Below are 12,770 nucleotides of genomic sequence, written 5' to 3'. Positions count from 1 at the left end.
TATCGTCTCCCATCTTCCCTCTGACTCTCAGCCATGGAATAAAGGCTCCTGTGCAGAATTATCCATGGCGAAATGTAAGAAACCGGCTGGGGAAGTAGAGAGAAAGGGAATATTGTGCACTGTGGTCTCAGTTATGAGGCTTTGATGTTTTGTTTGCCCTAGGACCTAAACCAGCTTGTGGTCTGAATGCTGAGGTTGAGCTGGAGTTCTGTGCTTTGGGGGGACAGAGATCAATAAGTGCATGTTGGTAACAAAGGGGGTTCTGACCCTCGCCTGTCACTTCCACCTGGCAGCTGGAGGCCAGGGAGGGATTTCTTGCAGTGGGGGAAGGGACTGGCTCATTCCGTAGAACTACAGCAGGCCGCTTGCTGCTGGCAGGGGCCAGCACCCAAGAACGGCTGATGCCGATTTGAACCGCTGAACTGGTATCATTTCACAGCCAGTCCAAGCCAGATTGTCTTTCTTGTTTCCCTTACTGCTTTTGTGTTTTGATCATGAGCACTGTACGTGCTCTGGTGTGAACACCAGTGGCTGTGAAGAACTCAAGAGCAGAGGAGGAAATGCGCACGCGCACACGGAAGCGTGCACACACACAGAAGGAAATTAGGAGTCAGCAAAGCAAGGAAAGGTCAGCAACGGAAAGTGATAGAAGTGTAGGCAAGAGTAGCATCTTGAGGAAGTCTTATTAGGAGTCCTCCTTAATCAAATACAAGTTTTAGTGATGAACCTAGTGAAAGGTTTAGTAATCTTACAGCAGAGAAGCAGAAAAGGAGATTCTAGGCAGCACAGTTTTTCTTGGCCAAGCAAGCAATGTTTCAATAAAGTAGACCTTTGTTGTTTTGAAAATAAAGTAGTGCTCAAAGCCGTGCTTAGTTAAGTGCTTTTCACTGCAGCATTAAAAAACCTAGCTTCTTCCCTGAAGAGCTTACAATAAAGTAGACAAGGCAGAAGAATAAGGAAGCATGTGAAACGGTGAGTATTTATGATCATTTTTCAAACAGATGGAATAAGATAATTTGTGAGACTATCTGCAGTAGGGATTTTGGGGGGACTGAGTGTTGTTTAAAGGGGTTACTTCCATCTTCCAGAGTATGTTGTTCCAGAGCACCATATTTGTGAAGTGCCTAGGCTGCCAGGGATACGTGTTGGATCCAGTCTTTGTTGATAATTAGCTCAAGCAAGCCAACCCTCAGGGATCTGTTCTCCTCTTGTCCTCTGGATGTTATTGATCCTGCTGTACTGCTACTTGTACATGTTCTTTCAAGGTATCATTAGACTGGATGAATAATGTGTTTCTGGCTTAATACTAATATTTTGGCACTTATAGCATTTTATTAGCTAGCCAACTTTCAAAGAGTGGGAATGCAGTAATGTTTCTGGAATGGTATACTAGAAGTTAAGCTTTCTGGGTGTGTGATCTCAAAGGAGAAGATCAATGTTGGTGCTGAAATGAGAAGAGCTTGGACTCCAGGTACAGAGGGAGGGAAAGGACTGTCTTGCACTGTACATAGACCACAGAGCAGGACAGCCCTCACACAACGCTTTGCTTCCCAGTCTAAATCGCTGCAGCTATGCAAGCAGCTGACAGGGATGGGCTGTATGGATTCACCTCCACGTGCCATCTCCACGTGGAAGTGGTCAGCCATCCCTTCTTGGTTCACATCAGTATGTTGGTTCACACCTGAAGTTTTTGCTCTCATGGACTGATACAAAGGTGATTTCTCAGGCTTTATCTTCTGTAAGAAAAGACATTCTTGGAGCGCTCTGCGCAGAGCGGTTTTAGTGAATGGGTTAAATTCGTCACTGCAAGATTTACGCAGAATGCATTGAAACATGTTATTTTTGTGTAAAAAGACCGGTGCCACTTGGTGAGATGGTTATCCCAGCAGCAGGCAGGAGGACATTGAAGAGCTCTGAAAGTTTTGGTCTGAGCGTGTTGCCATTGTGTTGCCGACACGCAGTTGCCATAGCTAAGGTGTAATTAGCTTTTAGGTTAATATTATAGTGCTGCTGAATTACCTTCCCTAAAATATGCAACAGTTCTGCCTTTTGTTGTTGTTGTTGTTTCCACAAATTAGACACTGCACATTAAAAAAAATCTCTTACACACATGAACACACATGCACTCTCACACTGTTTTTTCTTTCTTTTCTTTTAACCAAGCAAACACTGGAACACAGACATAAAATTAAATGCAGGACAAATGTTGTAGTTGTTATATTCATGAGCAATAAGTATAATTTTGAACATGACAGTGTTATCTGTTGTACTCTAAAGCAGAGAAACTACATTTTTTCTACACTGACAGAAGCAATAGTAAAAGTTAAAACATTATTTCTCAGGTTCTATAAACCAAACTGACAGATGTGCTGTCTGCTGAAATATACATTGCCTCAGAATTGATGCTGCTGTTATTTTTATATGTCTAAACTTTTAGCGATTTGTCTTCCTCAAAGACAGAAAAAAGAGGTGGGAGGAAGAGATTCCTAGCGTCTGCCCATAATGAAGGATTCTTTTTATTCCGTATTTCAAATCTTTCTTGATCAAACCCATGCCAGTCTCTGAACTGCTTCTTGAGAAGGAAAAATAGTTTTTAGCCTTGAAGACAAGAATTAAACAGCTTGCCCTAGAGGGCTCTAAAACTAATAGCAAGGGTGAACACTCTCGTAATTATTCATTCTGGTGTTTCAGGTTTGGAAAATGTAAAGTAAAACAATCTGAATAGTCTTTCGAAGTGGTTGCACAGTAAAAGATGTTCTTATCATGAGAAGGATAGGAGATCCTGATCCTGAAGGAGAGGAAGACCTGGGATGGTTTAAAACTGTCTTGCAATATACTTAGTTTGCTCTTGTCTGGACCATTACTTCCTTATTTTATCTGTTGAAGAGGAAGCATAATATTTCTCATTAAGTGAAATAAATTGACCTTCCTTCTCTCTCCCACTTACATACTGAAGATAAAGCCATGATTTCCTGGTTATTTTAATCGCGGATACACCAAGATTGAAGTTGAAGAGAGACTTCCTGCTTTCCCTCTTCCCCTAGTTTTTTCCCTGTTCAATAAAGTCATTAATTTTCTATTTAGCATCCTGTGATGCCTAAAGGGGTCACTTAAGGGCTGTTGCTTGCATGAGGGAGAGGATGAGTGGATGGGAGAGGGAAGGGCAGGTGATGCATTGCCAGCTTTCCTCAATCCAAGTTTTTTCTAACAGGATAAAGAGGCAGGTCTATGCTAATCTAGTTTGTTTTGGCTGAGGTGGTTTTGGCACCAGTTAGAGTGAACAGCTGAGAGCTACTCTGAAGAGGCAGTTACCTCTACAGCTGAGTTGGTGAAGAACATCTGAGGATAAACCTTTTCCACCAGCACAGCTATTTGCAAGGTGGGTGTTTGTCCACACCCTTAATTTCTTCTCTCTGCAGAGCTCAGCCAAGAATCTAGTTAAATAGATGGCTGCATGCAAAACCCTTCGATATCTATTTGGTGCTGAAAGCTCAACGTGTTAATTTCTTGTTATCTCGTATTATTTCTTGGCTATTCCTATTTGGCAGGTACAGTATTTTAGTTTATTGGAATATAGAGTGCAAAGAAGTTTTGCTATGACAAATGTACTTGAACATACTGTCATTTAACGGATTGGCAGAGATTTTACTTCATGGTTGCAAGAAAAGTTAGAATATATGGCTCTTTATTTTGTTTTTTTCCCATTAGTTGAAAGACTGGTTTCTTCAGGCCAGTCTGAAGAATAGCCCCATCTTCCTTCTCTTCCCATCTCTTGATCAAGGCCACTGAGTATCTGCAGTAAGATAAAGCAGAGAAGAGCTGGTGGCAGAGTTTTTTTGTAGTACTGCCATTCTGGTGTCCTTAATTCTTAATCAGGCATTGATTAAGAATCCATAGCATTGTTTTAATAGTAAAGATTAATTCAAATTACAACAAAGTGGGAGCTCTTTTTTTTTTTTTTTTTCCCAGTCCTCCCACACGAGATTTCAGAGGAAACCTGGGTATGAATGGGTGCTAAGTCTCTCCACAGCACTCACCATTCAACCAGAAGCTGAGTGAAGCTGCCATTTTCCTCCGCTGTGGCGTGGCAGTTGTTGCACAGCTGTCTGAGTACGCCCGTCGGCCCTGCGACACCTTCATGCAGAGCAAACCTGTTCCGTTTTTAAAGACTGGGAGCAATGCCCTTTAACAGCGATAAACGAAGCATGCTTCTTTATGTGGCATGGCCTGTGGGTGTTCAGCGTGTGCTTCTTAAGCTTTGAATTCCTGATGCTGTTAGAAGGCAAACCAGTAGCCAATCTGTTAGAAAATTCTAATTATGACAACTGTCACTGCAAGAGTTCAGTACACACAACACAAACCACACTTAAGGCAGGTAAAAAAATTGATGGAAAGATTTTCTTAAATCTTCATCTTCATCATCCTCTTTGTTGTCACTGTTTTGTTCTTGATTTTCTTTCTCAGAAAATACTGTGAAGTGTCAACAGCACAGAGCCTGGAAATGGAAACTTGGCTCACTGATTATCTAGCACAGCAGAAACTGATGTATTAACATTACGGAAGCGAGTACCTTTTACTCAAGTAGAGTCTTTTGTGCAGATCAGAGCAGCTGAAGTTGGTTATTTAGCCTTTCAGAGAGCTGGTTTATATTTTATGATGGGAGATGAGAAGCATTATTGAAATGTGATAAAAATCAGCTGCACCTTCTGAAATTTGCAGCACTATTTCATCTGGCCGCTTTATTTTTTGTAGGGTTCAATACTTTCTGCAGCATAGTGCACACTAGAGGACCTTCGAAACGAAAACATCCTATATTTGATAATTGTGTCATGACCAAGGGAAAAAGTATTTCAGTACAATTATATAATGAGCAAGATTCTCCATGGATGTAAATTATTGCAGCTCCATTGATTTTCGTAGATCATGGTATATAATGTACAACTTGGGGATCTTGTTCTGAATAATATTCCTTACAATATTTGATGCTATGAATGTTTATGTCTATCTTTCTTGCGGCCATTGTAAACTAAACAACTCGTAAATATCTACATTAAAAAGAAAATCCAACCAGAAAAATTTTATTTGAGCAGTTTGTGAGAGGAGAAATAGCCAATCCAAGTATTGTATTTGAGCTTCATGCTTTGTTCTGCCACAGAAATGACCAAAGTCTTAGCTGCGATCGTGTATTGGTTTTAGAACTGAGAAACCTAGTTTGAGAAATTGATGGGAGCTCAGCTTCCTGCTGTGTTCACTCACGCCTGTAAGAGCATATTGAGTGTCAATGCACTGGGATACATTAGTGTTGGTTTTGGCAGATGATACAGACTGGTAAAAATCAAGTATTGTTTCTTACAGATCAGTAAGAAACAAGAAATTGGGTTAGCATTTTTTTTTCAATGCCATGTGCTTTGACTTTCATGGTATAAAGATGTTATGACAAAGTACTGTAGTTACTCTCAAATAAACTATCTTCTGTCACTCTCATCTACCCCACCTCTCAAATTCTGAAGTAAAAAGAACAAAGTAAGTGAAAAATGTAAACTGAGCTGCATTTGTGATCTTGTAAATGCCACAAACAGCTCAGATTCTTCTCAGTATATCTGTTTGAATGTTGGTGTCTCCTAATACACCTGATGAAGTGCAACTGACTGTAATAGCAGACTTTGAGTTCATTCTAAGCACTGCTGAAAAGACTGTGAGATCAGAATACAGGAAGCTTTAGGGCATGTCAGAAAAAGAAAGTGAAAATCTGACATTACATAAGGACTAAGGAGGTGAAAAAAAAATCAGTTTAATTGTATCTGTGGCTATAGGCTTTGCTACAGTAATCCTTGCATATGAATTCCTGCACTCACAGCTGTTTTTTAATGTACACGAGCACTGCACATCCTTCTTGTGTTCTGCGTTGTGCTGCTTCCTCCTCCTTTCAGCAGTAGGGAAAACTGTTCTTGCAGATGCTGGTAATACCCATGTATGAAGACTGGTAAGGAAGCTGGGGCTTTCAGTAATAAATACGTGCTTATCTGGTAGTGTGTGTGTTATAGTCAGAATTCAAAAAGAGCAAGTCATTTTTGGAGTTTTTACTGTTGCTTCATGGTTAATTTCTTCTCCGTAACAGCAAAAATTCATCTGCAGTTCTTGCTCCACATGTAGGGGAGTGAGAGTAGTAGTAAAATAAGCTCCGTTGAGAAAAGAGGTGTAATTGAGGAAGATCTGCTATGTAAAATACTCTGCAGCCTATTTTGCCGTGCTCAGAAAGTAAGTGAATTTCAGTATGTGCATGCCTCCATCAAAGAGCTGAAACTTTGATTACTAGTTTCCAGTTTATTGTAGGTTTATATGTCAGCTGAGTTTAATGCTGAGCGTGGTATCCCTTCCGTAAATGTTTTATGCAAATTGCTGAAAGCACATTGTCAGATTTGCTAGAAAGGTAGCAATTTCAAGACTGAAATTCGTGAATGAACTTTCTGTACACTAAAATGGCCAGCAGCTTGGTAGTTTGTTCTTTTCTGAATTTTCAGATGTCTTATGTACAACATTCACACTCAACCATATAGACAAGAAGATTAATTCCTTAAGAGGCTTTCTTGTATAAGATGTTTGCTCTGTAATCACCAGTTTTTTTCAAAACAGTCTGAGATGTGTGAGCACTGTCCCCATTGTACAGGTAATAAACTGTAGCAAAATAAAAGGAATGACAGTTTATTCTAATGCTGGTTGTCTGAATTGGGACACCGAGGGCCAAGGTACGTTTTTCAGCCACCGTGTGTACGTACACCGTTCGATCAGGGAACAGCTTCCATTGCAGCTATCAGTATTCAAAACGTTGCACCCAAGGGTCTCCAGTCAGAAGCTCTGAAACTGCAGAACAAGTTTCATTCAAAAGATTTTCCAACTGTGAGAAAGTAAAGCAGAGATGGGGATGAAATCCCATCCCACTGTCCAATATTCAGGTGTCCTAACTGAGACTGTCTTCTTTTTGCTTGCCTTGCCCTTCCCGCTGCCTGCTGTTTTGTTTCCAAAGTGCTTGTGCACTTCAGCAATAACATGGGAGCCTTTTCCTCTGAACAAACCAAGCCCAGCATGTATCTGTCCTGAGCAACAGGGAGTGCAGGAAAGAATAGTATGGAATTACATAATCTAGAGCCATATGCTACTACGTAACGTATGGGATGTTTCCCCAAATACTAGTTCCGCTGGCATCTTGCATAGCACGTCCCAAGTTCTTTCCCTTCCCCCTGCGGAGTCTTACCCTGCCAAATGTGTTTTAGTTCTCTTCTCTATTTATCTGCTGCTCTCCTCCATCTAGACAGGCTACTGGCATGAGTGTTTAAAGCCTGACATTACCCACTGAAAGCAGAGTTGTTGTGCTGGGCTTTACCTTGGTGGGGCTGCAATGCCAGGAGAAACCTTCTGTAGCGTAGCTATAGCTTACGGAGCTGCTGCCATGCAATACACAGGCATTTTTTCGTGAGAGAGGCTTTGTCAGGCTTCATGTGTCATGATCTGTTGACTTAAAGTATAAAGCAAATAATCAAGCTGAGTACCATTCCGCAATGGAACCAGAGTAGCCTTGGGTAACCTCTTACTTTTTGTGATAAAACCTCTTTCACAGGCTGGCTCTGTGAGATCACACCTCCTTCTAGGGGCTGGCCCTGGAACAAGAACATTTAACTGCTTAAACAAAGGTGCTCTTAGCTTAGAGTGTGGAAGACAGGTTTGATTTTTGTTTCAAAATGTGAAAAATCCAGTCTTCACTGCCAAGTCTTTGTGGTTGTATGTTGTTGTACATAGTCTCAGACATAAAACATGCTACCGTGTTGACTCTGCATATGTATATAAAATAATACAGTTTAATTTAAGCTTTGGCTATAGTTATATCCCTCTGCTTTCTTCAGTGCATGAGAATAACAAGGCATCCCATCATTTTATTATTTAGAATAATTCAGATGTTTCACTTAGGTTGTGACTGTAGAAAAAATACAGTGTGTCTGTGGCCACTGTACAGCATTGGTGGAAGAGCTGTACTGAAGCCTTACTCAGAGTAGAGGATCTTTCTTTTTCTTTAGCAATTATTGCCGACAGACGTAACAATAGAAAATAATATTTTAATGGAAGTTAATATTTCAAATTGACTATATTGTGGCACGAGTGACTTTCTGCTGTTACCCGCAGAGCATCCCAAAGGCATATTTGAGGTGCATTAAGCAAGAATTATTTAGTGTTTATTTTAAAATGTTCATGAAAGGTAGGGCACAATAGAAGAGAACCTTGTCCATGATCTGTGGTTTCATTTGCAGAATATTCAACAGACAGTTTGGAGTTTGTTTCCCTTTTCTGGAACAAATTGCCTGTACTTGTGAACTTCCAAAATGTGCAAGTACGGTTGAATATCTGTAGTCCTTATGTCTTAATTTGTGGACATTTCTGCTTGTGTGTGTAAGCTGGGAGCTGCAAACTAAAATTCGGATATTCATGTGCCCAGTTTTGAAGACGTGTATGCAGTTTTGATGGTATGAACACCTGAACCTTTTAAAGGTAACAGAGAGAAGAGGGATGATTTGAAGTTGTTGAAACATATTATTGGAAGGGTAGAAACGTTGAAGGCTGCTAATAGCTTTACTTTCTTTCTCCCATGTGAATTATGTATGTTTTAATAAAAGACCAAGTGTATGTTGGGATGAATGAGTACTTGGATGAACTGTCATCTCTCTCTCCCACTCACCAGCTTGTGGAATCCACAGTTGGGGACCGCTAGCGGTGATTTCAGCGGCAGGGCCGTAGATGTGAAGTTCACAACTAATCTGGCACACTCACAATTAAAAATGTTTGCTTATTGCTTCAAAGGCATCACTGGGAACTCTCACACTGGGATTCCAGTAGACCTCCTAAAAAGCTACTGCTCATCAATGTGCAAACACAAAAGGAAAAGGCTCAGTAAGTAAAACAGCACCTCAGTCCCGCAAGTAGTTGACATACTCGGTGTTTGGTTTATGCAGTCGATATTTTCAGGTATGTTCTTCTCAAGTGCAGCTTCCCTCATAGGTCGTACCAAAAACCTGAAGCTCTTCAGTTGAAGAGTTAAAATAGATTGAGCAGCAAGGAAGCAAAGTTTTGAGGTTTAGAATGACAGTCTACGTGAAGTAAGTAATTTCTTCTAAAAGTAACCTTCCCCGGGTGTGATGCATTTTAAAGTGTGTTTGGTAATGAATGCTATAGCTAAATTTGGACTTGCACAGTAAGCCTGTTTTATAAACTCATTTCTTTTCAGCAGACTTTTTTTCTCATCTTAGAAGATGATTTTGTGTGATTTTAGATTTTGAGAAAAACTGCAAAATCTTTCTTTTCCTCTCTTCTGTCCACTCTTCTTATCTACATTCAGACCATAGAATAGTTTCCGAGTGATTTTAATATTCATCAGGGTCACGAGCCAAACCACATTACTGATCTCTTTGGACATTTTTTTCCCCAAAACTTCACCCCCTTTCCCTCTTTTGGCCTCCCTCCTTGTCCCTGCTTTCAGTGCTCTTTCCCCAGGGAGGCCTCTCTCTGTCTTGGATACATTTCTTCTAAACTGGGAACTGTTTTTACCCTTCTGCAAAAGCAAAACTGTAGAGAGCTTAGAAATTCCTTAGCTATGTTAAAATGCAAGCCAAGATCTAGAATGCCTTCCATGATGTAGCTGACGTCAGTTGATTCTCTGAAGGTTCCTCACAGGGACAGGGAAATGGATGCTTGGTATGCCAATAATAAAATAAAATGGTTTAGGAAATCTCTGCTTCCCTGTGCCCTTTATATTTTTCTCCTCACTTGTAGAGGCACATCGAATATTGTTGAGAAATACTAAAGAGCAAAAAGAAACTTATTCTGTATGATTCAATCTAAAAAACTTTATCATATTTTAAATTCATAATCCCTGACAGTAGAAATTGCACTGATTTAGTGTTCATGGAATCACCAATAAGAAGAAAATATGTAGCTTTTGTATATCTCAAATGAGCAGATAGGTCATGTGTTTAAGGTGATGTTTTTGATGTACATGTGTATATACATTGAAAAAACAACAAAAAAAATTATCCTTTAACATGAACAATATTTCATGAACAGAAGTTTGATTAATTTAATACTAATATTTTCTAATTTCCTGCTCTTCTGAGAATAATTTTTAAACAGGATATTGATTCTGTTTACAAAAAAAGAGCCAGTTTATTAATATAAAATTGGAGTTGTGCCCAGATGGAAATATGCACTCCCTTGCAGCAATCTGTATTATATTGGAGCTAAATGCCGAGGTTCACCCTCTGTCCACAAACAGTATCTGACTTTACAGTAAAGGACTTTTGAGACTTCTTATTCTTTTTGTTTTTTCTTCCTGTATATCCTTGGTCGATTTCCTGTAGCGATTACATGAGTCAGATCTGCTGTGGGTCTGGTCCAGTGCAAGTTAAAATGTCTAGGTTCTCAGTAGGAGGTCCTGGGCTCCCATCCTGACCTGTGGAAATTAGCCTGTGTTTTATCACTGGTCTCAGTCAATATAGATTAATGCCTTTTCCAAAGAGAGATTTGTTGGCACCGTTCATGGAATATGTATTATTTATTTACAAATATACTTGTTCAGTGACTAATCTCTTAGTCACTTTATTTTGCATTTACTTAACTGTGGAGCTGGAAATTTGAGTTTATCTATCTCAAGTGTGGATGAATGGTTAGTCTGTGTGATGTTTATTTTTCAGAGGAACTTGAGTATCTCAGAAGAAGACACTTAACACAAATGTAGAGTGGTGTGCATGTATAGAACAAAAATATGTCTCCATTCCTCTCTGGCATCTGAGCTCTTGAAAAAGCTTATGTTGACTTGATCAGTTGAGCACAGTTTTGGAGTTTAGCGTAATAATTGGAATGGGAGGAGAAACTGATGGTGGAGTAAGGTGCTTCATGGATACAATCTGGTTTAGAGGATGTAAATGGAAAGTACCTAAATATCTTTGCAGGTTGAGACCAAAAGCAGTTCACATGTCACACCGCTTATTTTGCTGGAGTAGAGAACTGAACCTGGACTTTGTCTAGCTAAACCTGCCACCTTAATCTACTTACTTGTTTTCTCTCTATAAGCTGGCTGATTCATTTGAATTCATTTGAACTTCATTTGAAGTGTGAACTGATTCATTTGAACGATTTGAATGTACCGATTCATTTAGAAAAGCACATATGACCACAAGAAAACTAAATACTAGATTGCAACATACTTATATTGCAAAGATGGGAGAGCAAATTTGTTCTGCTGTGAAGTGTCTGAGTTCAGCTGTATTGGCTGGAGTTTAATTTGGGGGAAAAAAATTTGTACTATGATTAAACAATGTATTAGAGCATCTGATATGTTTCTGGTAAATGACTGGTCATATATGAAAACATCTCAGTCTTCCACCCTCACAAATCATTTAAATTCAGCCATTCCTTGGGGTTTTAAAGTTACTTCTAGTATTTTAAAAAGGATCTGTTGACTAGAGATGAGTAAGCAACCCTTCTCCTGAGATAAAATAGATTCCTTGGCGTGCAGTCCCTAATTCATTTGTCTTGCTATCAGTCACAGTGGAAATAGCTTTATATTTTTTGAATTAAATGTTATTCATAACAATGAACTTGAAAATCAATCATGTGATACCCACTAACTGCTCATTAGCTTGCTAATGTCATGGTGCACTCTGAGAACACTAAATTCTCAGTATCCTTACATTTCTGTGGTTATTTTAACAATTGTTGTTTATGGATTTTGAAATACTACGTAAATTAATCAGTGCATTACTCCGTCCCTCATGTTTAGGCTCGTTCCTACTCCCTTTCAGATGACTAAAAGCTCCTTATCTATTACCTTTCACTGTGTGGGCTGACAAAAAATCCACAGATGCATTGAGTTATTTCAAGTCTCGATTTTGAGAGAAACATTTTATTTCCCCTAATTACCTGCATAAAAAAAATGCACTTAGCCACCTTCTTTTCTTGTAGTAAAGCCTCATTTTCAACCTCTTCATTTTTTTGTGCTCTACCCTGTAAGTTTCTAAGCCCTGTGTTCATGAAGTTGTTTCACAGTTCTCTTGGAGTTGTAACAATTTGTATCAGCTGCTAACCTGTACTTCTTCCTACTTATTTTTGTCTCATCGCCTTTCAATCCCCAGCCTCAAAATCCATTTTTAAATCTCATACAAACTTACTGTGTCTCTTTCTGCTTTGTATTGATCCTGCAGACCTCCCTCTAATGTGATGATTGTAATAAATGAGACTGCAAAGGCTAGGTAGAGTCTGATGAGTAAAACTGGCATATCTCTGGGCTTGATTCTATTTCTATTCAAGTTGGTGAAAAATCTCTCATTGATTTTAGTACAGCAAGGTCAATATTAATTTTCCATGTATCTGTATTTATAACTGCATTTCTGATGGTGACTTTTCCTCCTTCTGGGATAGGAGCTACGTCTTTGTCTGTGTTACCACAGCATCTTGGCAACTGAATCACATCTGAGTTTGGGGTCTCATCTCTTTTGTAATAGAATCACAGAATCATTTAGGTTGGAAAAGACCTTCAAGATCATCGAGTCCAACTGTAAATCTAAAACTGCCAAGTCCACCATGTCTCTAAGCGCCATGTCTACCAGCATCAAAGACAAAAAGAGAAGGGAAAAGGATTTGGGTGTTACTGATCACCTTGCTGCCACATTGAAACCAGTGATTCTGCCCACTGTGTGTTCAGTTTGATGAGTTCTTAAGTGAGATAAGTT

Source organism: Tauraco erythrolophus, chromosome 15 (genome assembly GCF_009769465.1).
Source record: "Tauraco erythrolophus isolate bTauEry1 chromosome 15, bTauEry1.pri, whole genome shotgun sequence".
NCBI lineage: Eukaryota > Metazoa > Chordata > Aves > Musophagiformes > Musophagidae > Tauraco > Tauraco erythrolophus.
Note: the sequence above shows the minus strand (reverse complement) of the source record.